We start from the raw sequence: 25,866 nt of genomic DNA on the forward strand, positions 1-25,866 counted from the left end.
TCCTTAAGTCCTAAAGATTTCTATATCTCTCTTCTTTGGCACGAAATTAACTGAGTTTTTTGGTTATATGCCAGAGTTCGAGTCGACTCGAATAGATTTTAGAGTCAGCTCGTGGGCGAGTCGACTCGCGCATATTTAGGAGTCGACTCGAGGTCGAGTCGACTCGCGACTTACCGGAGTCGACTCGAGGTCGGAAATCCGACTTTTAACCCTAAGCGGAATGTTTTTCTCTTCACTTCTATTTTCGGCCGACATTGTTCCAAAACCCTAGAGTCGTCTCTGACCTCGTCTCCGACCCATTTTAGGTCCTTTCCCTCGAGTTTTCTTCCATTTTTCTTGTCCATCCCTCGGTTTTTAGGTCAAAATGCCTAGAAAAGCCGTTGTCCCGAGCCGGAAGAGACCTCTCTCCGCGAGCGGCATCGAGCGATGGTCCAAGGCACGGAACGAACCCGTGAGGCTACCACTTCCGGTTCCTTCCCCGCCTAGGCCGGTTCCCTCACGTCCGTGCACCGGGAGGGTTGTCTCTACCGGGAGAAAAGTCAACTTTGACTTTCTCTCCCGGGAAGGGTTCATCCTAGGGCATCATCTTAGGGCCCAAGGCTTAGAGTTCTTTTGTTCCCTTGACCTCCCTACATACCCAGGGTTAGTTAGGAAATTTTACGGGACCGTCACACGGAGTGGCGGTGGTATCCAAGGGACTGTGGCAGAAGTCCCTATTTTCATTTCGAAGGACTTCATTGCTCGAGTCCTCCATCTCTCTCGAGAGGGGATTGCTCCCATACATCCATCCGATAGGACTGAGGCCCTTACGGTCATCTTAGGGAGCCCACCTCAATCCTCCATAGAGGAGGTGTTTGCAAATCAGCTTTCAGCTGAAATACGACTCCTCCTAAGTATCATCTCTAGGACTCTCTTTCCTAAGACTGGGAGGTTTGACTTCATTTCTGAGAGAGACCTAGGATTGATGTTCCACATTCTACCGGGCATCCCCCTGAACTTCCCCAAACTCATTTATAGATATATCTGTGAACCCCTAGACAAACCTAGGTTGAGTCTCCCGTATGGCATGCTTTTCACACTCATTTTTAGGAAGTTAGAAGTCCCTATCCCTGAGGGAGAACCCTCTCGCTCCCTCAGACACACTGACCACATGGGTGAGGGAACTCTCCACCAAATGGGTTTCCACAAGGTGGAGGGAGTCTGGGTTAGAAGAACATCTTCATCCACATCATCTGACCCTACTACTCACCATTCACCTAGTTCTGACCAGGACCACTACACAGCTCCTCCCACTTTTCCTTCCACTTCTGATCCTTCATTCCCATCTACTTCAGCTGGACCATCTACAGCTCCACCACCTTAGCAACCTCTAGAAGTCCGGATCAGCACTGAGCAGCTCCAGGAGATGAGACAGGAGATAGTGAGGGAGCTGAGAGATGATATATTGAGAGAGCTGCGAGGTCCACTGAGTGCTCCCTCCACTGACGTCGTTCCCTCCTTAGCAGTGGTGTCCAAGATGATAGCAGACCTTAAGGAGGAAATGTACAACATAAGGAGCCTAGTCCAGGTCAATATTGGAGCCTTAGCGACATAAAGGATGACACGAGGAAGATGCGAGACAGCATCAGAGAAGAGCTGGCAAGCCAGAGTCAAGGTGCGGAAAGGCTTGCAAATGCCTTAATCTTCAAGCTGGACACTATTCAGAAGAGTGTGACCCAGCTAACTGAGATACAATCTAGGGCCACCTCTGAGATCATCGCACAACCAGAAAATGTATCTGAGGGGATAAGCTCGGTCATGAAACATGCTAGACTGATTACGGGAGCCACATCCTCCACTACTAAAAGACCCTAGTGTATTTTTGATTTTATGATGTACAGTCCCTTGAGGACTTTTCTGATATATATTCACATTTGTACTCAATTTGACTTTAATACAATGAATAGAAATTTTCTTTCAAAACTGTGCAAATTGACTTCTTATCTTTTTCTCTGTTTTATGCATTTTTGCTATGATGACAAAAAGGAAGAGAAAATATGATGAATTGAAATGTAAAGAAAATCACTAAAAAGAAAATTCTTAAAGCAAAATGTAATTTGTTCTTAGTGGATTCAATATCTCAAGGCTCATTATCTCTCTGTTGGGGCTCCTCAAGGAGTAATCTCCCAAATCTATTCAAGGGATATTCGGAGAATAGTTGAATCATACTCAAGAACAAATTATCAGATTTTTCTTCTGAAAGTAAGAATTTAACCTCAAAAGTTTCAAAATATATAAAGTAAATTCAGAAAACTTAAACAAAATTGAATGCACATGTTGAGGGAGAGAATCTGAAATCTTAAGAAAGCAAATTCATTAATCACATATAAGCCAAATAATTGATTGCATGATTTGAAGGCTTATATAATTTCAAATGAAAGAGGGAGCTTTAATTTCAGGATTTACTGTTTCATACCTTTCAATTTTGGATAAATTAAATGACTAGACATTTGAATTCATTTCAAAACTTTACTATAAATTACCTCTTGGTTGAGCAATTCACTTTACAAATACTCAATGTTTTGTCATCATCAAAAAGGAGGAAATTGTGGAGTGATTGATTATACCCCTATTTGATTTTGATGAGCTCAAAGCATTTGAGTATATTTCATGTTCTACTAATGAATTCAATCTAGTGTTTCAGGCAAATATATGTGAATTTATCTTTAAGAGCATCGAGCTTTGGTTCAAAGAATTTTGGCAAGTGTTGAACTCAATTAAGCCAAAGTCTGAATCTCGAGTCGACTCCAGAAGATTACGAGTCGACTCTAAGTGTTTCAGAGGTTCTGGCACAAGCTCGAGTCGACTCCGGTACACTACGAGTCGACTCCGACTGAGAACAGACAGAAATACAGAAAGATGAACTTCAGACTCTGTCACCGAGTCGACTCAAGAAGGCTTCAAATCGACTCCGATGCTTGCCGAGTCGACTCCCGACGGTTCCGAGTCGACTCCAAGAAGTAACAGACAGAAAGACAGAGAAGTATTTTCTAGACCCTGTTACCAAGTCGACTCCAGAAGGATGCGAGTCGACTCCAACGTTTTGCGAGTCGACTTCTAAACATGCCAGAGTCGACTCTCAGAGAAAAGCGGATTGAAAGGTAGAAAACTAAACTCAGTGACCCTGTGAACGAGTCGACTCCGAGAATCCGGGAGTCGACCCCAAGTCAGCCAAGTCGACTCCAGCAAAGTGCGAGTCGACTTCGAGGCAGCTCAGATCAACAGACAGAGAATCGGTTTTTCGAACTCTGAGAGCCGAGTCGACTCCAAGAGGATTCGAGTCGACTCGAGAGAGAGATGCAGAAAAATAGATCTCTGGAATTCTGAGAACGAGCCATCTCCAAAATGCCGAGTCATCTCCAGATCTTGGCGAGTCGACTTCAGGGTTGAACCGAGTCGACTCCAGGTTGGGACGACACTTTAATTCAAATTCTGAACAGTCGGCGAGTCGTCTCCAGTAAAGAGTCGACTCCAGATCGAGCGAGTCGACTCCGACCCCAACGGATACATTGTCAGGAGATGCAGACTGTGCAAAACGGTCACAAATCAATGTCTAACGACTATTTTTCAAAAAAAATTGTTTAAATAGCCAGAGTAAATAGTAGTAGACAACAAGAGAGCTATTCCATTCAAGTAAAAAGGAATTTCCACCTACCAAGAGTTCTAAAGAGTAAATACAAGCAAAAGAAGGAAGAGGTGCATTCAACTCCATCCGACAAGCACTTCCTTCACTTTCAAGGCTCTCCTACTGTCCTCAAATCTTCAGTACTTTTTAGAGGAGATCCAGAAATCGAGAAGTCCCTATTTTCCATTCCAAAATTTGTGAGGGCTTCTAACCTTTACTTTGCATTTATTATTTTTACATCTGCTTGTTTAGAAGCTTTCTCTGTGAAATCCCAAACACTAATTTTCTTACTTGATTCAATCAGGGGATTGAATCAAGGGTTGTAAGGTTTGTTGGTGAACCGAAGTTAAAACCAACGGTGTAAGGATTTGATTGTGATCCCGAAAAAACAATCGGGTGGTTCTAGTCGGTGAGCCTGTGAAAACCGACCGAGTTCGTTGTGATCTCGCGAAAACAACAAGTTGGGTTGTGAACTTGTAAAACAACCGGCTGTAATCTACAGGATTATAGTGAACTCCCAAGTGAAGCTTGGGGAGTGGACGTAGGAGCAAGGGTTGGCTCCGAACCACTATAAAATCTCCTTGTGTTTGCATTGGCTATTTGTCTCTTCCAATCTCCTCATCAAGAAGCTTAATTAACTTGCTTGCATTAGATTTAATTATTTACTAATCAAAGTTTTAATTAGTCGAGAATTAATTCAAACCCAATTCACCCCCCCTCCCCTCTTGGGTTGTCTCTTTGGGCAACACCTTACTTCTTAATCATGCGGATTACTCGCGTGTCACATTTGTTTAGAAACAATTCGCAATCATGATTGAGATGTTGCCAATTGGAAGAAGAATTTGAAATATAAAGAATTCTTCGTGGACCTTCTAGGTCGGCCACATGGCAAGTTTTGAGTAGTCAGCCTGCGACTTTGTGGCGAACCCTCATTGGTTGGTTTGCCACATCTAATATGGTCGATTCCGAGGTATATCACTTGCCCTCCACTTCTAAGGATGAGCTGACTTAATTAGCTTGGATAAAGAAAAAAGTTCTCCTTCGATCAGGCTAACTAAACGAGATGAGCCATAAATCCAATCAGTCGAGGTTGTCTTGTCAACTTCAAAAATTTTCTGGAGACTGCATTTATGATTCATGTTGGTATCTGCCCTTCTAGGAGCGGTATAATTTGCCATAAGTTTTTTGGGGCGATAGTTGGATGCTTTGACGGTAGCAATATAAACGTTAGTTCGGGATCAATGCCTGGTCGACAGATGATATTAGTTGAACCAAGAACCCAGATGGTCGCGTTAATCTAGGTTGCCCTAGGCTCTATATAATGCAGGCGACCTAAGCTTTGTCTCCATTTTGAGATTTCTACACTACAGTCAGTCGTTTGGAGAGAGGTTGAGAGAGAGCTAGCATTTCATCTTCAAAGTCCTTTCTCTCTTTCATTCTCGGCTAGAGTTCCTTCTCATCCTCGCCACCGATGTTTGTCCTTCCATCCCTTCATCGGAGCTTCCTCACTTTAAGCCTCTGGTAGGTAGTCTTAGTATCTTACTTTGGTTCGGTAATTTTGAGATTTACACCCCTTGCTCTGCTATTTTCTTCTCTCGCTTTTCTTTGTTTATTTTAGCTGGAAGAAATGATGAGGAAAATAGCATAGTGGTCATTGGATGATGAGCCTATGGTCCGGCACTCTTCTAATTGAACCTCCGCAAGCTCAGAGGCACCCTCATTGGTGACTGACTTTGCCCCATCTACTAAAAAAGACATTTTGGAAGAGCCAAACCTAAAGAGGATTCGTTCCTCCAAGTATTGTACTCCTAGGGGCTTCTCTCTGGAGTTGCCTAGCTTTTTTTGGCTAAGTAACATCGCATGGGAAGGATCAGCTTGCCCTTTATAAGGAAACTCTAAAGGAGGGACCAAAATTTTCAATTTCGATCCTTTTTGCCAAGCTCCTATATAGTATCAGCTTGTCCCGACTCAGCTTGCCCTTTATGAAGGATTCTTTTCCTTCATCATCCTCCATGAATACACTCCTATGTAGTTGTTCCAAGCTTTTTCCACTTGAAGGAGCATCCCCAAAATAAGAGTTGGTAGCACCTCTCCAGCAAAAAGTGTTAGATGTATGCCCTAGAAGCCAATCTGGCGGACACATTATTAATTCTGGGACATAAATTTGTACTTGACTTTATTAAATAATAAATGGGCATCTTATCATTCATATTGTTTATGCGTCTATGAATCGTCTAAGAAATTAATAAGATGATGATATATATTCTCAACTCTGAGCCATGTATCATTGGTGATTAATTTATAAATGCTCCTGGTCAATGGATTATCACGAGGACGGTGATCGATCCGATCAGTGCACGGATTGCTTTCCTTATGGATGGATGAGACTCGAGTCCACAGTGTAGGGACACTGAAGTGATAGTGCAGGTGCTTGTTAGAGAACAAGGGTACTGAGCGTGACCAAGACAAGAAGTCACTTGGATGTCTATCCACTCGTCAGTGACTTGCTTGATGTTGCAGCAGTGTGACTGATCCTTTGACCTGGGTGCTTCGGCTACTCACAGTGAGGTTATTGTAGTTTGACTATACGTATACATGGTCTCTAGTCATATGGATCCCTGTAGTGTAGATTGGCTGCAGTAGGTTCACTGTAGGAGTAGGGTATGCACTGCAATCTATCGACCTTGATAGAAGAGGAGTGATCCTATATAATTTATAAGACTGAGTTTTAAGATCTTGGCTAGGGTAGAATATATAGTGGAGAAAGAGTTTTTTCACTATCAAACTCAAGTCGAATAAATCTAGACATATGACAGACAATGGAGTTTGACGAGTTATCCATGACCTCCGGTCTGTAGGGATCCACGATAGAAAGACTGTATCATACGATAACTGCACCTAGAGGTTCATCATTCTATTCTGCTGGGTAGCCACTACATACTGCTAGGTGTCACTGGTGGATGGTGAGACTCAAAGGGATCGTCTCGATGGTCGATAATCCCTGGTGAGTTGAGTTAAAATTGTTTCAACCTATTGAAAGGAGTTTTCAATGATATTATGATAGAGATTGCAATATATCTCACTACCGGTTAGAATAGAATCTATGGGGTCACACACATTAGAAGTATTGACCGATCCGATGGTTGAATTGTGATTAAGAATCACATATGATCAATTAGATTGAGTTAGTGGTTAGAAGAAGGAATAATTACAATCGGATTGCAATTTAATTTAATTAATTGAATTTAATTAATTGGACTTGATCATGAGTCCTACTTGGAGTGGGATTCATGAAGTCTTAATTGGATTAGAATTTTAAATTAAATTAGAGTCCTACTTGGAATAGGATTTCTAAAGTCCTAATTATCTTAGGGCTGAAATTTGAACATGTCCTGATTAGATTAGGATTTTCTCAAGTCCTAATTAATTTTAATTTTAATCTAATTAATTAAATGACTCCTAATTGGATTAGGATTGAAGAGTTCAATAGAGTCATGGTTCGATTAAATCCTAATTAGATTAGGATAATGTAATAACCCCAAAATATTTTTTTTTATATAAAAAAGGATAGAATAGTCATTTAAAAATGATATGAGGGGTAAAATTGGAAGGAATGAAAAGATAATGGCATAGTTGTAGATGCGTTGAAGTGGTAAGGGTAAAATTGGAAAGCAATCAAAAGTTAATGGCATAACGGTAGATATGTTGAAGTGTTAGGGGCAAAATGGGAATTTAATAATATTAAACAAAAGTTGAATAGTGTTTTGATGTGATTTAATTAGGGGGTTTGTGTGGCTTTTGGATGGAAACCGAGAGAGAGTCACAGGGGAGTCTCAGACGGACAGAGAGGAAGAAAAAGAAGGAGAGGAAAGGAAAGGAAGAAAGGAAGAGGAAAGGAAAGGAAGAAAGGAAGAGGAAGGAGATCCCGGTTGCACTTCTAGCTGAAGGGAAAAACGTAGATCTCCTTTCCCTCTACGCAAGGACCTCGATTTCCAAAAAGGAAAAGGTAAATATCCATCCCTATCTAGTCTTTTGATGACATTAGGCTATACAAAGGGTGGATATAGTCTAGAGGGGTCGGATAAGGGTTGTAGAGGTGGTTAAAAGAGGAAGAATCGGATTTTGACAAATTTTTCCGGCACTACGGAAAAACAGTGCCGAAGTCCCAACTTCGGCGAATTATTTAGAGGGCCAAACGGCCTCCGATGATGATGCATGTTATCTCTTTGGAATCCTCTATGAGTGTAGAATGTTAGATAAAAATTTCATCAAATTTGGAGTTTGGAAAGTGGATCAAACCCAGGATGAAGTAACCGGCTGTCGGTCCGGGTTACTGTTCATCCGGGTGGAAAATAAGGGATTTCATGCTATAATAGAGTATTAAGCCTAGATCAAGCTAAAAGGGACCTTGTACTCATGCAAGGGAATCCCTAGTATACATAAATGATGAGTTAATTAATAGAAAAAAAAAAAAGAAAGAAAAGAAAAGATTTAGGGAATGGGGGAGTTGAATCAATTAAAGTTCCCTATATTATAAATGGCACGTAGATTATAGCCCTTGATACAGGACTAAATGTATTATAAATGCATGTCACAGTTGGGCAAGAAGTTAGGGAGCAAGAAGAAGAAGTTCCCCACTGCCAGCTGTAGATTTTTGGAGGCGTATCAGGGCTGTGCCAGATTGACAGGTGAGTGGGAGTTTGTACTTTGCACCATGAGCACATTCCTTATTTATTTTCATGAATGTTGCCAAGTGTGACTTGATTCCACCTGAGCTTATTGATTAATTGTTGTAGTAGATTCCTTTATAAATCTTGATTCTCCATGCTTGATTATTCTGTACATGCATGTGAGGGAACATTGAGAGGAATTACGAGGGGTTGATGAGTAATCAAATTGATTCCGAATTGTGAAATGATTTCTTTTGTAAATTGATTTCATTTCCTCTATTTCAAAGATTTGTAGAGCCTTTTTAGTGGTATATTGAGTTGTACTGCACTTCCTTGACCCTCACTCCTAATCCTGATATTAGTTTATGATTGGGTCATGATCGAGTGAGTGGTAGTCTTGATTATACTCCTTTTTAGTTGAGTATTGGGAGGGTGCATTGTGGCATTTATGCATGGCTTGGCAGTATCTGCAGGACACCTATAGTCGATGGGGTTGAACATCGGCCTTTGTGCACATAGTAGCCTTCTGGGTGGGCGGAGCCCAGTCCCTTCCTAGGGGGGGACACGGCCCTAGGCGTAGGATCGGCCGGTCCTACGACTTATATTCTGCTTGCCGCCGGGCATAGTAAGACCCCGCGAGGTGCAGTATGGCTTTCCGCGGATGTAGAATTCCCGCGAGGTGCCGTTTAGTATGTAGATGTGAGATGGATTTCTGTTCTGGATACTGGCCAGCATTTACATGATTAGTGTGGTGTCTTATCCTGCATATACATGTGACAGTAGGGAGTTGTTGCTGGTTCGCCTGGGGCGTAAAACCCACCTCTTGACAGCTGTCTAGCATTTACATTATCGATATGGTGTCTTATCCTGCATATGCATGGGACAGTAGGGAGTCGTTGCTGGTTCGCCTGGGGCGTAAAACCCACCTCCTGACAGCTGTCTAGCATTTACATTATCGATATGGTGTCTTATCCTGCATATGCATGGGACAGTAGAGAGTCGTTGCTGGTTCGCCTGGGGCGTAAAACCCACCTCCCGACAGCTGTCTAGTGATGATTTACATATTGGTGTGGTGTCATATTCGATATATGCATATGGCAGTAGGAAGTTGTTGCTGGTTCGCCTGGGGCGTAAAACCCACCTCCCGATAGCTGTCTTGTTGATGATTCAGCCTATTGACACCTGATTTATATGATTCAGTACTATGACCTGTTGAGCATATTCATGAGTAGCATATATGTTTACTTGATTATTTCATATATGCTTCAGATGAGTTGATATTGATTGTGGTGGTATTGATGACTTACTCCATATTCTCTATGTTGAGATCATGTTCATCTTGTTATTGATCTTGAGATTTCACCTCGAGCTATGATTATATCTGGTCTCATGTGCATAGTACTCTCTACTCCACTCACTGAGTATTCATATACTCACTCCCCAGTTTGATATTTTTGATTGCAGGGCAGGTATTGTATAGAGAGGATCAGGGTTAGAGATTGCCTGCTAGCTGTGCCGCTCCATAGTATAGTATAATATAATGTAGATAGAGGTTTATACCTTTTGGTGTATTATAAACCTTCTATTGTATATAGTGCATAGTTACAGTCATAGATCCTGTTGTGGATATGGGTTTGACCATGGATGGATTAGGAAGCAGGTATATATATATATATGTGTGCAGATGAGTTATATGCCTGAGATGATGTATTGATATATATTGTCCAGGTTCATTATGTGACAGATTATGTGATTGCTGCTCTGACAGGTAGTGTTGTTGTATGTATTGAGATAATCCTGACAGGTCACTATAGAAAAAGTGATCATTTTGTGCATGTATCATGCCAAATTTTTCAAGATTTATTGATGATTGATAGGTAGTAGGGTTCTACGTGGTGGCTGGTGGCCTTATGCCTACCCGCACCCTAGGACCGTCGCGGCGGCCCGCCGGGAACGGGGCGGGGGTCGTGACAAAGCTTGGTATCAGAGCAAAGGTTAAGAAGAGTCCTGTCAGAGCAATAGGGTGAGTCAGGATTAAGTATAGGATTATACTATGGAGCATAGGGTTTTTCTGTATGTTAATTTATGAGTCATTTACAGTTCAGCAAAATATATTATGACTCAGTGTGTAACGACCGCCCTCTCTTTTTAACTCTTTTAGAGACATATAAAGAATACCTCCAAGGAGAGGATCTGCTCGTCCTGGAAGGAGGATGGAGCCAGATATAGCATTGGATGCGGGTTCTGCACATGTCGAGCCCCAAAGAGAAAAATCTCCTCCTGCTGATAGACGGAGGGTTGATGATCAAGGAGAGGTAGGAAGTAGAGATGCATTGATGGAACAGTTACTGGCGGAGAATCAGGCTCTGAGGGAGCAGATTGCTCGGGGGAAATCTCCTGCCCCGTCAGTAGTATCCATCCCACCTCCTGTACCTGTGCCAAGAAGTTTGGCCAGGCGAGCTCTAGATGATGAGGGGATTACTGTACAGGAATTTCTGAGGCTCAGAACCCCAGAGTTTAAGGGGGAAGTATGCTCCTTACATCATCCCCACTGAAGCTGCCAGGATAGTCAGGCGGGGTCTGATTTCCCCGCTTTATAATGCAGTATTGGCAGTAGAGGTCCCCACCTTGTCTAGGCTGATTGATAAAGCAAAACAGTGGGAGACCAGAAACAAAGAGGAAAGAGCTGAAAGAGAACAGAGAAAAATGAGTGTGGGGAAGGAGCAAAGCAGTAAAGATAGATCTGAGGGAGTAGATCTCTCGGAGGGCCCGACAGAGCAGTCTGTACGCTCAGTTCCACCTGCCCCATGTAAGAGGAAATGGAGGGAAAGAGGTCAATCACAAGATACTTTTCTGCCATCAGTACCTCGTCCTCCGGTCACTATGGCCAGAACGGAATCCAAGTTCCAATCATGGCCAGTATGTGGCATATGTGGGAAGCAGCACCCTGGCAGATGCAGAATGGGTCAGGGAGTGTGCTACAGATGTGGACAGCTGGGTCATTTTGTCAGAGAATGCCCGCAGGGTGCCACCCAGCAGTTTGTGCCTTTAACATCCTACCCTTCTGTGCAGATGGACAGGCCTAGTAGTAGGGGGCCTGTAGGCAGAGGCAGAGGTCAAGCACAAACATCACAGCAGAGTGCTGGACCATCTCAGCCATTAGCTCCAGCAGGCAGAGGGCAAGGAAGGGTATTTACGGTAAATCCACAAGAGACACAGGCATCGAATGCAGCTATGACAGGTATGCTCCTCATTGATAAGTTTAAAGTTAGAGTGTTGTTTGATTGTGGAGCTACCCATTCATTTGTGTCCCCTTATTTCGCTAAAAAGTTAGCTAAGGATAAGATATTAATGCATATTCCCTTAGCTATTAGTACACATGTAGGGGATAGTATAAAAGCGAAGTATGTTTATCCTACCTGTGTGGTAGAGATAGAAGGTAAAACACTCCTAATTTATTTGATTCCCAATACCACACCGAGCAGAATATGAAGAGCAGATACACTCACCCCTTCGAGTAATCAGGTAATTTACTCTTTTAAATTCGAGGACGAATTTTATATAAGGGGGGGAGGATGTAATAACCCCAAAATATTTTTTTTTATATAAAAAAGGATAGAATAGTCATTTAAAAATGATATGAGGGGTAAAATTGGAAGGAATGAAAAGATAATGGCATAGTTGTAGATGCGTTGAAGTGGTAAGGGTAAAATTGGAAAGCAATCAAAAGTTAATGGCATAACGGTAGATATGTTGAAGTGTTAGGGGCAAAATGGGAATTTAATAATATTAAACAAAAGTTGAATAGTGTTTTGATGTGATTTAATTAGGGGGTTTGTGTGGCTTTTGGATGGAAACCGAGAGAGAGTCACAGGGGAGTCTCAGACGGACAGAGAGGAAGAAAAAGAAGGAGAGGAAAGGAAAGGAAGAAAGGAAGAGGAAAGGAAAGGAAGAAAGGAAGAGGAAGGAGATCCCGGTTGCACTTCTAGCTGAAGGGAAAAACGTAGATCTCCTTTCCCTCTACGCAAGGACCTCGATTTCCAAAAAGGAAAAGGTAAATATCCATCCCTATCTAGTCTTTTGATGACATTAGGCTATACAAAGGGTGGATATAGTCTAGAGGGGTCGGATAAGGGTTGTAGAGGCGGTTAAAAGAGGAAGAATCGGATTTTGACAAATTTTTCCGGCACTACGGAAAAACAGTGCCGAAGTCCCAACTTCGGCGAATTATTTAGAGGGCCAAACGGCCTCCGATGATGATGCATGTTATCTCTTTGGAATCCTCTATGAGTGTAGAATGTTAGATAAAAATTTCATCAAATTTGGAGTTTGGAAAGTGGATCAAACCCAGGATGAAGTAACCGGCTGTCGGTCCGGGTTACTGTTTATCCGGGTGGAAAATAAGGGATTTCATGCTATAATAGAGTATTAAGCCTAGATCAAGCTAAAAGGGACCTTGTACTCATGCAAGGGAATCCCTAGTATACATAAATGATGAGTTAATTAATAGAAAAAAAAAAAAGAAAGAAAAGAAAAGATTTAGGGAACGGGGGAGTTGAATCAATTAAAGTTCCCTATATTATAAATGGCACGTAGATTATAGCCCTTGATACAGGACTAAATGTATTATAAATGCATGTCACAGTTGGGCAAGAAGTTAGGGAGCAAGAAGAAGAAGTTCCTTACTGCCAGCTGTAGATTTTTGGAGGCGTATCAGGGCTGTGCCAGATTGACAGGTGAGTGGGAGTTTGTACTTTGCACCATGAGCACATTCCTTATTTATTTTCATGAATGTTGCCAAGTGTGACTTGATTCCACCTGAGCTTATTGATTAATTGTTGTAGTAGATTCCTTTATAAATCTTGATTCTCCATGCTTGATTATTCTGTACATGCATGTGAGGGAACATTGAGAGGAATTACGAGGGGTTGATGAGTAATCAAATTGATTCCGAATTGTGAAATGATTTCTTTTGTAAATTGATTTCATTTCCTCTATTTCAAAGATTTGTAGAGCCTTTTTAGTGGTATATTGAGTTGTACTGCACTTCCTTGACCCTCACTCCTAATCCTGATATTAGTTTATGATTGGGTCATGATCGAGTGAGTGGTAGTCTTGATTATACTCCTTTTTAGTTGAGTATTGGGAGGGTGCATTATGGCATTTATGCATGGCTTGGCAGTATCTGCAGGACACCTATAGTCGATGGGGTTGAACATCGGCCTTTGTGCACATAGTAGCCTTCTGGGTGGGCGGAGCCCAGTCCCTTCCTAGGGGGGGACACGGCCCTAGGCGTAGGATCGGCCGGTCCTACGACTTATATTCTGCTTGCCGCTGGGCATAGTAAGACCCCGCGAGGTGCAGTATGGCTTTCCGCGGATGTAGAATTCCCGCGAGGTGCCGTTTAGTATGTAGATGTGAGATGGATTTCTGTTCTGGATACTGGCCAGCATTTACATGATTAGTGTGGTGTCTTATCCTGCATATACATGTGACAGTAGGGAGTTGTTGCTGGTTCGCCTGGGGCGTAAAACCCACCTCCTGACAGCTGTCTAGCATTTACATTATCGATATGGTGTCTTATCCTGCATATGCATGGGACAGTAGGGAGTCGTTGCTGGTTCGCCTGGGGCGTAAAACCCACCTCCTGACAGCTGTCTAGCATTTACATTATCGATATGGTGTCTTATCCTGCATATGCATGGGACAGTAGAGAGTCGTTGCTGGTTCGCCTGGGGCGTAAAACCCACCTCCCGACAGCTGTCTAGTGATGATTTACATATTGGTGTGGTGTCATATTCGATATATGCATATGGCAGTAGGAAGTTGTTGCTGGTTCGCCTGGGGCGTAAAACCCACCTCCCGATAGCTGTCTTGTTGATGATTCAGCCTATTGACACCTGATTTATATGATTCAGTACTATGACCTGTTGAGCATATTCATGAGTAGCATATATGTTTACTTGATTATTTCATATATGCTTCAGATGAGTTGATATTGATTGTGGTGGTATTGATGACTTACTCCATATTCTCTATGTTGAGATCATGTTCATCTTGTTATTGATCTTGAGATTTCACCTCGAGCCATGATTATATCTGGTCTCATGTGCATAGTACTCTCTACTCCACTCACTGAGTATTCATATACTCACTCCCCAGTTTGATATTTTTGATTGCAGGGCAGGTATTGTATAGAGAGGAGCAGGGTTAGAGATTGCCTGCTAGCTGTGCCGCTCCATAGTATAGTATAATATAATGTAGATAGAGGTTTATACCTTTTGGTGTATTATAAACCTTCTATTGTATATAGTGCATAGTTACAGTCATAGATCCTGTTGTGGATATGGGTTTGACCATGGATGGATTAGGAAGCAGGTATATATATATATGTGTGCAGATGAGTTATATGCCTGAGATGATGTATTGATATATATTGTCCAGGTTCATTATGTGACAGATTATGTGATTGCTGCTCTGACAGGTAGTGTTGTTGTATGTATTGAGATAATCCTGACAGGTCACTATAGAAAAAGTGATCATTTTGTGCATGTATCATGCCAAATTTTTCAAGATTTATTGATGATTGATAGGTAGTAGGGTTCTACGTGGTGGCTGGTGGCCTTATGCCTACCCGCACCCTAGGACCGTCGCGGCGGCCCGCCGGGAACGGGGCGGGGGTCGTGACAGATAAGGAGGAAATTGAAATGGGTTCATATAAATCCTATTTTTAATGGGATTAGACTCATGCATTAGACCCAAACCATCTTACCACTTAATTTGATTAAATGGCTAATTAAATGGGATATGAGGGAGGGGCCCACGCCCCTCCCCTAGGGAATTGCGTGGAAGAAAAAGGAGGGGTGTAAGCCCCTCCTTGCTGCCGAATAGAAGAGATAAGGGTGAGCTCCTAAAAAATAGGAGCTCATCCTTATCTCATGGGAAATTAAAAGGAGGAGGGGTTTTGGCCCCTTCTCTCATGCTATTTCTGGGAGTTCACGGCAGCAAGTCCCCATCTCCATTTCTCCTTTCAGCCATAAGAGCAAGGGAAGAAAATAAAGGTGGTTTCATCTCCTTCCTCTTCTTCTTTTGGTTCTAGCGCAAGGGAAAGTAAAAGGCTGCGAAGAGCCTTCATTTCTTCTTCCTTGGCACTTCTTCTTCCTCCTCTCAAGCCAATCAAAGGTTAATTCAAAGGAGAGGACTTCAGCCATCAATAGCCTTCTCTGCAAGGGAGCTAGCACCTCGGAGAGATCCAAAGGCTTCGATCGACTCACTACTTCGTGTGGATACCTGTAGAGGCCGGACGCGTGTGCAGCTTCCACTGAACCTTCATCAAATACCACGTGAATCAGATTTGCGGAGACCATCTACCCGCATAAGGTGAAGATCTGATCTTCTTAATCATGATTTTAAAATAATTTAATAAGAATTTAATCCTGATCTATCTATAAATGGTTTTAAAATACGTTCATGCGATGAACGGAATATGTACATGTATTTCCGCTGCGTATCTGAAAATTTTTGAATTTTCGGCGGTATGTAACATATCCTAACAAAAAGGACTGCCGCATTCTTCTATTTGGCCCTTCATGCATGGCTGGAAGGGTGAATTCTTCTATATGACCTTGGAAGGGGGTTGGGACTTCTCAAAGCATGGACCATGTTGAAGAAGAAGGTGATGAATTTGTTTCCCATTCTTTTGATGAAGAGTAGGTGACAGTCAATATCTTTCGTGGTATGCAGAGGTGGTCCTTGGCCGAACTACTTTTCGAGGCAGTCGTGGTGAATGCTGGCCTTAGTTTGGCCTCTACCAAGGATAACTTCTTGGTTTGACTAAACTTATTTTTCTTTCAACTGTCAATGCTTGGCTTCTCTAACCCACTTTCTCTTTTGTTTTCATAGGGATGAAGTTCGCATGTTTAAGGCTACCAGAGAAGCCACTAGCAAAAGAAAGTCTAGCAAGGATGAGGCCAGTCTCTCAAATTAGAAGACATCATCATCTGCTCCACCAGACCTTAAAATCAAGCTCTTGTAGCTCCAAGCTCGATGAGTACTACTTGGGCCAAGGTGTGGCCCAATAAGGTAGGATGTCCTAAGGTGGAGGTGATTGCCTCAATTTTTGTTCATCCGCTAGTCCCATAGGCTCCTAAGGAGATGGTTCTCGAAAGGGCTTCCGAAGATGCACTGACAGTTGTCCAAGGCTACCTTGGATCCCACAGTTGTTTTGGTGGCTGCCTTAACCTTAGCAACCATTGATGGAGCCACATCAATCCTAGGGCTTGCTTCTATATCGGCACCTGCATCGACTTTTGTCATTAAGGCTCTAGGAGTGTCGACCTCCTAATTGTCCCCATCATCACCTTAGGAGGTCGAGCTGGATATCTACTGACTAGGGTGGTCAATCGGAGCTACCAATTCATTTATCAATACCCCCAAAATCTCATGTGAGATGACTAGGGGTTTGATGTCTTTGGAGGCCGAGAAGCACCTACAGATGATGGAAGTGGGGAAACTCATCGATGCCACTTACGTTGAGGCAATTGAGGTAAGCCTAAGGCTCTAAGATTTTACTTCATTGTATTCAACTTTTTTCTTCATCATTTGATTTTACTTATTGATTGTAAAATACATACATCGTCTAAGCTATTTCAGCCATCCTCTCGATTTAACCATGGAGGGTAGTGGCACCCAAATGTGAGGCTCGTAAGGCCAAGTGTGGGGGCTTTGGTACAGTTGGAGCTGGCGATAGCTCGAAAAGCAAGAGAGCACGCTAAGGGACAAGCTTGTCTTACTGAGAAGAACGCTCACTCTACCAGGATTGTGCTCTTTGAGGTGTAGGAGAGGCTCGAAGAGACAAAGAAGAAGTTAGAGAAGGAGACAGCTCAGCTCAAGGAGGCAACAACAGAGGTTGAATGCAAGATTTTTCAAGCCGAGGAGAAATTTGCCTGAGTAAGAATAGGGCAGTTTAAGCTATGGAGCAAGTTGTCGGGGCAAAAGGGAGAGTTGCTCAAGCTAAAGAGAAAGTTGTTGAAGCCGAAAGAAGGCTTAGCAAGCGGTTGAGGACAACAAGGGCTCACAAGGTTTTGCCACAAAATGCTAGAGGCTGCCATAGACTCCTTCAAGAAGGGCTTCAAGGCATGTTGGACGATGATCAGTGAGCTACATCCTCAAGTCGATATTAGTCTCATTATTCCTAGAATACTAGCTGCTGCTGAAGAAGAGGAATCTTCCTCTGCAGGGGAGGAGCGGAATAGGTTTTCTTTATTTTTAGCTCGACCTTGTGGTGAGCTTTCTCTTGAACTTTTTCTTTCCAATTCCAAACTTCTCTAATCCTTTCCATGGCAATGGATGCAAAGAACTTCTCCAGAGTTCTATCTTTTTCTTTTACTTTGGTGTTAAGTGTTGTAGCTCAGACCAACATCGGTCTGTCGGCTTTATAGAGTTCTTTCATCGAGACCTTTAGGTTAGCTTCCATAGGTCAGTGCTCGGGCCAGTCGTGGGCTCTTAGGCTACTTGCACCTCAGTTCTAATGGGGCTAAGGTTAAGAACTACTAATTTTCGGGGCTATTTAGTAGCCTTATGAATAGGTGATCGAATGATGTCACATCGACTAACTTCGATTGTTTCGAGAAATTTTTCTAGATCTCGTCATTCGAAGAAAGCACTTCATCGAATTTTGAACTGCCTTTATAAGGGTAATAATTTCATGGTAGTGGCCTCTAGAAGGCTGAGCCTCAGGTTGAGCCTTAGGGAGTATTTCTCAGGGGAAGGCTTACTGTCAAGGGCTTTGAGTGCACATGACATGTCCAACGATCAAACTAGGTGAGTCAATCCTAGTCGTCCAGGTTCTTTATAAAAGGAGGGGGTTGCCCCCCATGGATGGGGTAATGCCCATCTTCTTCTTCTTCCTCCACCCTTTACTGCCTTCCACTATATGGATCCTTTGCTGGCATATTGGCTCCTGGACCACCTCAAAGCACTTCAGCTTGCTCTACGATAGGCCATGGAGAAAGTGAACAAAATTGAGACTGAAATAGGGCTCCTATGAAGTAGACTAGCTGCGAAGAAGGTAGTTGATGCCCGTCAGAGGGTGGCAAAAATGGAGGCTAAGCCGAGAGGAGCCCAAGTTAGCATGAAGGAGACAAAGCTCAGGGTCTTTGAGCTTAGAAGGAAGCTGCAAATCACTCGCTATCACCTAAGCAATGGATTGTGAGCCTCCGGCCAAATTTGAGCAAGACATTGTCGTGCCCTTGCTAGGAACTACTCGGCTAAGGAAACCTCCTTGACTTCCTCGACCTTCCTAAGGAGGCAAAGCATGAGGTGAAGGCTAGACTCCTTATGGATGATGTAGTCGACAAAGGTCCAGCCAAACTGATGGGGACATCAGCTAGGTCCCCATTTTATTTGCATATTTGCTTATTGTTATTTCTGGGTTTATTTGTGTTTAGGGATTTATTTGTGGTTTATTTTATTCTGGGCTTATTTTCATTTTAGGGCTTATTTGTGGGAAATTATTTTATGTAAGGAGTTTATTTTAATTGTTCTTATGGGGCCCTATTTAAAGGAAACTTGTAAGCTAATTAGGGTTTTTAATGCAGAATTAAAGAACTCTTTTCCCCACGTCTCCTCTCCTTCTCCTCTCCTCCCTTCTCCTTCTTCTCTTCTTCTTCCTCCTTCTCTTCCCTTCTTCTCCTGCCTCCATTTACAAGTTAGTCCGGCATCAACTTGGTATCAGAGCAATCGGTTTTGCTTCTATTGCCAAAGCCCCGATCCGTCAACAGTTTTTCTTTCCCCCGGTTACCATCAACAACAAGAACAGGCCCCTTCCCTCTGTCAGTCCGCTCACCAAAAAAAAAAAAGATTTCTTGTCCTCTCAGTTTGCACAAAAAGGGGCAGAGGGGAGCAACCCTGGTTCACCGAGCTTCTCTCGGCTCCCGCACAAAAGTAAAAAAAAAAAAAAAAAGGTTCTGCAGCCGAAAGAGAAGAAAGAGCCACAGTCCCTGCGCCGGATTCTCCCTCGCATCCATCTGACTTGCTCCCTCGGTCGTCGCCGTTGCCCCACCACCTGCAACCACCGGCAGCCGGTGTATGGCCGATCGTCGCCGGATCCCTGGATTTCTGTGGCCGCACGAGTATTACGCCGTACGTCGACCCCGGACGCCGGAGCGTGTCGAAGGGCCACGAGTGGTTTCCGCCGCCGGAAAGAAGAAGAACGTCACCGCCCTCCTTGCAGCGTTGTCCCTCGAAGCCGGAGTCACCATTGCGTCGGCCGCACCGCCTGCAACCGCCGATTCGCTCTCCATTCTGGCCGCAAATGCCGCTGTGTCCTCCTACCACCACCGGCCGCCGCCTGTCGCCTCCGACCACGAAGCTGCGGCCGCAAGCTCCGCCGTTGCCACGCCGTTCGGCCGCCCCGCAACCACCGCCGAAGCGGCCGGAACGACCTCCCGAATCGATCGGGAGGTTGAAGAAGGAGTTACGGTAACGGGTAAGTTCTAAACCCGTTACCCCAAAACCCGTTAGCCCGGGTCCACATCCGATAAGTTAAAAAAAAAAAAAAGAAAGAAAAAAAAAGGTCGGATCACGTGACTTGCACGTGTTTCCCCTCAAAAAAAAAAAAAAAAAAAAACTAACCTCTGTTCTGCCGAAAAGGAAACCCTAGGGGTTTCCGCCGCCATCGCCACCGACGCCGTCTTCGCCGAGCCGCCGTTCGTCCACGGTGCCTCCCCACCGTCTGAGTGCAACCGCCGTTGCCCGTCGCCGCCCCGTCGCCGAGCGCCGCCGCCGAGCGCCCCTCCGGCTCCGCCACCTCGTCCGAGCACCCCGAGCCGTCGCCGCTCGACCTCCGGTGACCGAGCTGTCGTCGTCTCCGCCGTCCGAGTTCCACCGCCTGAGTGCCTCCCCGCCGTCGAGCCCTCGCCTCTCGCCGCCCGAGCCCTTCTTCTTCATCCCAACATCCTAGATCCTGATTTTATGATCTGGAACACCGCCTGAGTGCCGCCCACCGTCTGCCTCCCGCCGCCCGAGCCCTCGTCCGAGCCTCCTCCGAGCGCCGTCTCCTCCGAGCGGGTCACCTGCAGCGTCCCTTCGCCGAGCTCCATCCGGCCTTCTCTTCTCACCCGAGACTAGGAGACATCCTAGCGGTGCCATCACGCTACACCCGAGCTCCACCAGCCTGACCCTAGCCCGAGGTCAGCAGGCCGCAAGCCCAGCTCCCCCACCCGGCCCGCGCGCCAACCTTCCTTGAGCGCGGCCCAGGTCCAGGCAGTTTCAGAACGGGCTTGGTCCAGGCCCGTGTGCCGTTTGCTGAAGCGCGGCCCAAGGCCCTTGGCTGCAGGCCCTGTTTCAGGCCCGATCCAGAGTGTTCTTCAGCCCATTTTGACAGCCCAGGAATCTTTGTGCTGTAGATCCAGGTCTACAACTCCAGCTAGCTCTGCCCAGCGTCAACTTCGTGTTCGAGACTCCACGAGCAGACGATTCTGGTCAACTGTATTCACCACAGGTAATAGGTTCTTCCTCCTTTGGGCTTGCTTATCTAAATATGTTCTAGTTCTCTTGCATGACAGTCCTATTTTGAAACTTATTTTCTTGTCAAACTGCAAAACCTAGAACATTTTCCACCACACCCGTCCTACCTACCAATTAAATCTAAATATTAAATTAGCACACCTTAGTGTCAGGACATCATCAACATCCATAGATCAGATTACTTTCAGACTTGGAATGACCGTAAAACATGTTTGCAACCTAACTTCTTATAGTGACTAATTTTCTACTTTAATTCTGAACTAACCAAAGTACAAATTAGTAACATTTAATTTTAAGTTATTTTTGTGAAAAGTTGCTGACTTCCGAATTCATAGTAGGTTGCATTAGTGGATTGCATCAGTAGGTTGTCCTGCATTACATTTGGACAATTAGGGTTCATTAGTAGCATTGCATATCATATCACCAACTAGAGTAGTTCCTGTATGCCCACCCGTAGTGGTAGAGGGTACCTCCTCACTGACTCTCAGACCCCTTCATCCACCATGGACCCCAGAGTCATACAAGATATTCTGGAACAATTAGCTGCAATACGAGCTGATAACGACGAATTCAAACGTGAGATCCGTGCCCTAGTACAACACCCTAGGACTCCGGAACCATCATCCCCAATCGCAGCTTATCCCGAGTTTGGTTTGACCACACCGCCTGCAGCTTTTCCCCATCCCCCTAGGAACCAACATCATTCTGATCACCAGCGCGATCTTGACGAGCGACTACTTTGTACCGTGCAAGTAGAAGCCCCCACATTTGCTGGTCAATTAGAGCCGAGCGTGTACCTTGATTGGAGAGCAGCCATGGATAACTATTTTGAGTGGTACGATATGACTGAAGATAGAAAAGTACGGTTTGCCAAAATGAAGCTTATTGGGCAAGCTCACTGGTACTGGCATAACGTTGAACATCGGCGTGAGACCCAGAGGCTTCCACGCATCACCACTTGGGAGGATATGAAAGAGAAACTGAATGAGAAGTATCTGCCATTCTTTTACCGACAACGCCTTATGGATAGGTGGCAGAAACTAACTCAAGGAACTTCAACTGTTGCCGATTACATTGCACAATTTGAGGAGTTTCACATGAGGTGTGGTGTAATCGAAGAGGAGACTGTTACTCTTTCTAGGTTTCGGGCAGGACTCCGTAAGGAGATCCAGAAAGAATTGATCCTCCGAGAGATTACTACCCTTGGCCAGGCATACCAATTGGCTCAAGACGTGGATAGTTTTTTACGAGTCCCTGTGGTGAGACGTACCGACTCTCGGTTCTTACCCCCAGGAGCCCGACCTAATCAAAGCCATCTCCCACAACCCAGACCACTCTCCAACCATCCTTCACAGCCCGGTTCTAGCCAAACACCGACTAGGACGTTCCCGGTGCCTGCTCAAAGTACATCAACTGATAAAGGAAAAGGCATATTAGGGTCCAACCCGCCCTTAAGAAACCAAACCCAGTGTTTCAGGTGCCAAAAGTTTGGCCATATTGCGTCCCAATGTAATGCCAAGACTTATTTAATGACTGAACTGGAAGCAGGAACCCAGGATACTGAATGTGTCGAAGAAGTCTATGAACCAAACATTGAGGATTTTGTAGATGACTTTGGAGATGAAAAGACCGGGTTAGAGTTTGTTCAGACTGAACACCAAAATGAGCCCACTGATAGGAATGACCAAAACCATAGGCTCCATGTGGTGACGTGCACACTAGCCCAAACAAAGACCGAACAAGACTGGCGAAGAACCTCCCTATTTTATACACTTATTAAGATCAATGGTAAAACATGCAAAATCTTATTTGATAGCGGGAGTTGCATCAATGCCATTGCGTCTGGAGTTGTTTCTCGCCTTGGCCTGAAATCTACCCCTCATCCTAATCCATATAAAGTAGCCTGGGTAGATAAGACGTCCATTTCGGTTTCAGAAAGATGCCTTGTCCCGATTCAATTCCTATCTTATAAAGACGAGATTTGGTGCGACTACCTTCCGATGGATGTAGGTCAAGTCATCTTAGGAAGACCTTGGTTATACGATAGGGACGTCACACTTCATGGTCGGTCAAATTCGTGTAGTTTTATGTTCCAGGGTCGGAAAATTATATTGAATTCATTGCCTCCTAGAGAGCCCGTTCCTGAGAAGAAGGGTGCTACACCACAAAAGGAAGAGTCACTCCACATCATTACTTCGAAAGAGGTAATGAAAGATATCGAAAGCCATTCACCTGTGTTCGCCCTTGTGGCTAGAGTTATTAATGTGGAGTCAAATGTCGAACATCCGGCCGCCGTAGTTCCTCTGTTGGAGGAGTTTCACTCTGTTTTTCCAACTGATCTTCCAGAGGCACTCCCTCCAATGCGTGATATCCAGCACGTAATTGATCTCATTCCTGGAGCGTCACTGCCAAATCTTCCCCACCATAGACTCAATCCAAACGAGCACACTGAACTGGAACGCCAAGTTGACGAACTCGTCACTCGAGGGTATATTCGTGAGAGTTTGAGTCCCTGTGCTGTACCTGCACTCCTCACTTCCAAGAAAGATGGCTCTTGGAGGATGTGCGTCGATAGCCGTGCTATCAATAAAATCACGGTAAAGTATCATTTTCCCATTCCGAGGCTGGACGACCTTTTAGACTACATGTCTGGTGCTACAGTTTTTTCCAAGATCGACCTAAAGAGTGGGTACCACCAGATTCGGATTCGTCCTGGGGATGAATGGAAAACAGCATTCAAAACCAAAGATGGACTCTACGAATGGTTAGTAATGCCTTTCGGATTAACAAATGCTCCAAGTACTTTTATGAGGGTGATGACACAGATCTTTCGACCTTTCTTGAACAAATTTGTCGTTGTATACTTTGATGACATCCTCATTTATAGTCAAACTCAAGAGCTCCATCTTTCACACCTAAGGCAGGTTTGTGAAGTCCTGCAGAGAGAAAGCTTCTTTGCAAACCCTAAGAAGTGTGCCTTTCTGACTGATCACGTCACTTTCTTAGGGTTCATAGTATCTTCCAAGGGTGTCTCTGCTGATCCAGAAAAAGTAAGCGCGATAGTCGATTGGCCTGAGCCCAAGACCTTAGCCGAAGTACGCAGTTTTCATGGTCTGGCTACTTTCTATCGTCGCTTCATTAGGAATTTTAGTTCGATAATGTCTCCCATCACAGATTGCATGAAGAAAGGAGACTTTATCTGGACTAAGTCGGCATCCCAAGCATTTAAAGATATTAAGCATAGGATGACCGGAGCACCTGTCTTGCGCCTCCCTGATTTCACTAAGGTATTCGAGGTCGCATGTGATGCCTCTGGAGTTGGCATAGGTGGTGTGTTAAGCCAAGAAGGTCACCCTGTCGCGTTCTTTAGTGAAAAATTAAGTGACGGCAGGTTGCGTTATTCCACCTATGATAAGAAATTCTATGCGGTAGTGCAAACTTTGCGACATTGGCGACACTATTTGCTACCGCAAGAATTTGTCCTGTATTCAGACCATGAGGCTTTAAAGTATCTCAATTCTCAAAAGAAATTAAACTTTCGACATGGCCGATGGATTGAGTTTCTACAAGCCTATACTTTTGTGCTGAAACATAAAGCTGGAGTTGAGAATAAGGCTGCTAATGCGCTCAGTCGACGGATCTTCCTCCTATCCATGATGAGCACTGAAGTAATTGGTTTTGAAAGGATCAGGGAACAATATACCACCTGTCCTGATTTTAGTAATGTATACCTGACCTTACGAGATGGAGTAGAGAGAGAGCACGATGATTTCTTTTTACACGATGATTATCTCTTTCGCTCCGACCGATTGTGTATTCCTCGAACTTCTTTGAGAGATTTTCTAGTATGGGAAGTACACGCTGGAGGACTGTCTGGGCATTTCGGGAGAGACAAAACCATTGAGATGGTGGAAAGACGTTTCTTCTGGCCGAGTCTCAAGAGAGACGTGGCCAAGATCGTCGCTCAGTGCCGCACATGTCAATTAGCCAAACAACGTAAACAGAACACTGGGCTTTACACTCCACTACCAGTTCCTGATTGTCCGTGGCAAGATGTTAGCATGGATTTTGTGTTAGGGCTTCCACGTACCTCGACCAAACATGATTCCATTTTTGTAGTAGTGGACCGGTTCTCTAAAATGGCTCATTTTCTACCATGTTCTAAGACTTCTGATGCTTCTAGGATTGCGAAACTCTATTTTGACGAAGTCGTTAGACTCCATGGTCTCCCTAAATCTATTGTGTCCGATAGGGATGTTAAATTTATGAGCTATTTTTGGAAAACTCTTTGGCACATGATGGGTACCAAATTAAAATTTTCCTCTGCCTATCATCCCCAAACTGATGGCCAGACCGAAGTTGTCAACCGAAGTCTAGGGAGTCTTCTCAGATGTCTGGTAGGTGAGCATACTAGGACTTGGGATCACGTGTTACCAACTGCCGAGTTTGCATATAATAGTTCGGTCAATAGGACCATAGGCATGAGTCCTTTTGAAGTGGTGAATGGTTATAAACCTAGGCAACCCATAGACTTGATCCCCATGTCTCATCAACATAGAGTCTCTGAGTCTGCACAATCATTTGCTTCACACCTGCATTCATTGCATCAGGAGATCAGCAAACTTATTCACTCTAATAACTTAAAATATAAATCCTTTGCTGATTTACACCGCCGTTATAAAGAATTAAATGTAGGTGATTCAGTCATGGTAAGAATTAGACCTGAACGACTTCCTTCAGGAACGTTCAAAAAGTTGCAATCTCGTAGTGCGGGACCATTCAAAGTCCTAAAGAAAATCAGTTCGAATGCGTATGTTGTAGATCTTCCTGAAGACTTTGGGATTAGTGCGACATTTAATATTGAAGATTTAGTCCCATACAAGAAATCAACATTCATTCCTTCTGACCCTTTTGTTGATACATCCACTGTTGTTGATCACCCTGCTCTAGCACCTGCTAGTGAGCCTCCACCTCCACAGTTTCATGCACGCAGAAAACACATAG

The sequence above is a fragment of the Phoenix dactylifera genome, unplaced genomic scaffold, assembly GCF_009389715.1.
Source record: "Phoenix dactylifera cultivar Barhee BC4 unplaced genomic scaffold, palm_55x_up_171113_PBpolish2nd_filt_p 000342F, whole genome shotgun sequence".
NCBI lineage: Eukaryota > Viridiplantae > Streptophyta > Magnoliopsida > Arecales > Arecaceae > Phoenix > Phoenix dactylifera.